Source organism: Pinus tabuliformis, chromosome 1_1 (assembly GCF_031772625.1).
Source record: "Pinus tabuliformis cultivar Carrire ecotype Pingquan chromosome 1_1, CPIR1, whole genome shotgun sequence".
In the NCBI taxonomy this organism is placed as follows: Eukaryota; Viridiplantae; Streptophyta; class Pinopsida; order Pinales; family Pinaceae; genus Pinus; species Pinus tabuliformis.
The window spans coordinates 445,823,778-445,828,190 of NC_142297.1; positions in this window are offsets into that span (position 1 = coordinate 445,823,778).

A 4,413-nucleotide genomic window follows, 5' to 3' on the forward strand; every position below is an offset into this window, starting at 1 on the left:
CGATACGTCTGGGAGCTGTTACCCCTAGGAAAACTGTTAGAGGACTGTCTCTGTCAAGCGGCCAAAGATATGGAACAATGGGAAAGGTTGAGATTAGTGGAGGAAAATGAAGGAAGCAGTGGCGTGAGGACAGATTCTAGAAGTGCTACAGGTTTGTCACAGTGATTCAATGGATCAATGGCTACACAGTGAGTCTGCGAAAAACAGAGAAACTGGGGTTTAAGCGTAACTCCATCGTAAATCCATCCAAGGAGCAGGAAGCGTCCGATGGGTGGATCGATAGTCATCGCTCGACGGTAAAGCGCGCAAGTCAATTCACGAGGAAGTGGTTTCCAATACCACAAGCGGTATTTCGGAAGGGGTCCAAGTGGTAACTGGTATTCAGAGGAAGGCTTCCAATTCCACTTGGCAAGCGACACGTAGCAGCGAGAAGGAAAGAGGATACCGCTTTTCGAGCAGGTAATCCTCGAGCTACTTGTCCACCCGAAATCTACGTAGATTATGGGATCCACGAAGGGTAGATCAACGGTGGAGGGTCGGTGGTACCAGGAATGCGGACCCACCTTTTTTATGGTCGCGAATGTAATAATTTTGAAATCCGAACTTTTAGGTTACGGGGTCGGGCTTTAGTGTATTACCTGTGTTAGCCATTTCTCTCGATTGTGGGGATGGTTCCAAGTGTTAAAGGTTTAAGCCAATTCCGCTTCAGTTAGGACATGTGGACCGTTTTTTGGTAAACGCAAGAAAGTTCGGTTTACGTTGTAAAATATGTAATGTACCTGTTTCAGTTAATAGAAAGATCCACTCTTACTTAACCAAAAAAAAATGATACAAAATGACTTCTTATAGTGTTCCAATAATTAAGCAATGATAAATGAAAATTTTCAACCATTCACTTTCTTCAATAGAGCAATAGAGATCACAATGTGTGAAAATTTCTTAATCGAACAAGTCAAAAAACCTACTGCAGTAAACTGACTTGCATTACCTACTTGTGTTCTTCATTTAACAAGTTATTTTCAGAAATATTCATAAAATATTAATGCAAATACATTGTAGCCTACACCAATATACAGATCAAGTACTGAAAAATAAATGAGACAAACACACAAATGACCCACTTATTTTTGGACTAAACGTCCCCAGAAAAACCCAATGCGGGAAAACTGGTGCAGCAGCTCTAGGGGTTTTCTATTATTAAGCAAAAGTTCTGAATACAAATGTTGGTTTCCCTCCCAGCAAACGAATGACAGAGAAATACAATGGTTGAAAACCTAGTGAGTTTTACCTCACTTCACCTGGCAGATTCCAGTTGATCCATCAGCAAAACTGGTTGGCCCCAGCTACAATTGCGTTGCCCCCTACGTGGAGCTCTCTAAGGCTCTGCATCAGCTCTTCTGCCCACTGCATAAGTTTTCCCGGCTGTTTCGGCAATTTACCGCAATTCCGACACTCTGTCTGGAAGGCAGCTTTCTCCATCTACGCTGGCCATTCTAGCTCTATGTCAAGGCTGTGTGGGCCCAGACTAGCCTAGCGTCACCTCTCTTGGCTACTGGCCTGCCTCCACAATCTTCTCTCTGCCTCTCTGTTAGTATTCCAGAACTATCACTGCCCCTCAACTGCAAGATCTCCCTAATCGATTTCCCTCTTGAGAACTTCTCACCTCAGAAAATTGATTTCCTCAATCTCTCTGTGTGTATTCTCCAACTGACCCCAAGCCTCCATTTATACTTTTCTTGTTGAGAAATCAACGGTCGAGATTAAGTCTCTAATCAACGGCTAAGATCAAGTTATACTTGATCCTCATCTCTTAGAAGTTTCTCACCCATATTTTCATTAATACCCATTAATATTTTAATTTCCCTGAGTTTAGACTTAGGAACCCCATTAAAAATAATAATTATTTTAATAAAATACAATCTGGGTGGAATTTCACCAGAACGATTTCTGGGTCTTGGAGATCTCGTGTGTTCTAGTCCCTCCATAAAATTTCAAAGCTAGAGCACATCCGATGCTACCCAAAAATAAACACAATGAAAGTAAAACAAGATATTAGAGACACCAATATTTAGGCTAGCAGCTAAGGAAAAACCCAACAAGTCTTTCCTTATGAAAAAGAGAATTTAGTTCATCAATAGTACATCAGAATATTCCAACAAGATTCCAATTTTCCTAACCTCAATATGTCCAAGTCAAACCAATCAAAGGAGAGAAAATATAGTCAACATTGGTCAAAGTAAAGTCTGCAACAGAAAAGGCCGAAATTCGGTCAAAGCCTCAGTGAACGAACCCAGTCAGATCTTAGTGAAAGGATAGAGTTGACATGTGGTCAACTTGCAGTCAATGGCCCATAAACATAACAGAACTTTGGTCAAGCAAGAGTCAACAAACCATAGATATATTCGGCCTTCCAAATCAATCAAAGTCTTGGTCAAACGGAAGCAAACTCTCCCAAGTCAACTTTGGTCACACAGAAGAATAGAAGGTTGGTCAATGCAGAACATAAATCCTTCTTGTCTCCTTTGTACGTGTGAACTTCTTGTGATTTCATATCAAATAATGTGAGGGATGTGATGTCAAATGAACTCCAATGAACTTCCATTTATGTGGTCTAGGAGGAGGGTTTTGACCTTAGGGTCAAACCCATTCATAATGTGGCGCTGACTTGTGCAGTTAGGCCGACATGATCAACATGAAAAATATGAATTTTCTCCTTTATTTTGCCAATGCAAATACCGACAATAGCTACCAAATTTTCAACATTTTTGAAATATTTATGGTAACATGTTCTTATGGTTGAAGAAAAGACAACAGAAGAGAAGAAAAAAATTCTTGGAGAATTGACTCTGCATTTTAGTCTTAATGTTGAGGATACTAGCTTCAGTTTAGAACACATTTGTGCTGGTTGATGACAATGTAGATAATCGTTGACTATTAATATTGGTGTTGTCAATCGTGATTTGATTTTACAAGCCATAGTGTAGTTGAAGTGGACAAAGAGAGTAAGAATCTTTATGGTGGTACCGTAGACAAGTGAGCCGCAAAACAAAGGACACATACGAGTAGGATATTGTTATTATGCTCATATAGAAATTAGTTTGACTAACGTGGTCACACTTAAGTTATAAAATAATGTGACTTTTAGGGAGCAAGTCAATCCTACTACATAAGGTAGTTTATAAAATTTTCCATTAGATAATGTTCTCATATAACTTGTGGATGGGTGTGTTAGATGTAGGTTTTGTAAAGGTGTGTGTGTATTGTGTTGAGTTTTGTTTTGTTTTGATTTGCAGGTGTACTTGTGATTTGTAAAGTTTTCCAATTAGATAATGTTCTCATGTAACTTGTTGATGGGTGTATTAGATATAAGTATTATAAAGGTAATGTGATTTGTAAAGTTTTCCATTAGATAATATTCTCATGTAACTTGTGAATGGGTGTGTTAGATGTAAGTTTTATAAGATATGTGTGTATTATGTTGAATTTTGTTTTGATTTATGGATGTGTTTGTGAATGGAAGTAATATTGACTAACCATTTTTTGTATTTTTTTTTTCCAAATTATTTTGAATAGATTTGTAAAGTTTTATATTAGATAATGTTTTTTTTAACTTGTAAATGGGTGTGTTAGATGTAAGTTTTATAAAGATATGTGTTTATTGTATAGGAGTTTTGTTTTAAGTTGCAAGTGTGGTTGGGAATAAAAGTGACATTGACATAACCATTTCTTTTATTTTTTTAATACTTTTATATTAACTTTGTAATTTAAATATTTTTTCAATATAAGAATATTATAATGAAATTTGCTATGCATATAAATTTAATTGACATAATCATTTCTTTTTAATGATTTTGATTAATTTTGTAGTTATGATGTTTTTTCAATATGAGAATATTATAATGGAATGTGGTAAGTATATAATATTTGAAAGGATTTCTTCTTGAAAAGTTAAAAACTATGGGATTTTATTTTCCAAAATATACTTAAGGCTTGTATATGGTCCTTGTTACCCACTTAAGTAGGAAATGTTTTCTTCTATTTGATCAACTTGTTAATTGACATTTTTATGATGATTCATCGATAGCTTTTCCTCATACCTCTCCACATATACTTTAATCAATGCTTTCTCCTCTAGCATACTTATTGGGGGAAGATGAGTCGTCTATTAGAAGGTACACTAACTATTTTTGTAATCATGTACTTTCATTTAATGTTAAGGGCATTTTGTCAAGTCCCACTGGCACAACCGGTTGAGGATGGGCCTCATCAGCAAGGCGACCCAAGATCGAACCTCGCGGACATTGTTATGCTCGTGCTACAGGGAGGAGACACGCTAAAATCTAATCAGCTTAGAGCTGGTGTGGCCTAGGTCGGGTGTGATCCCTAGGTGATTTTGACGGCTTAGATGCCCTT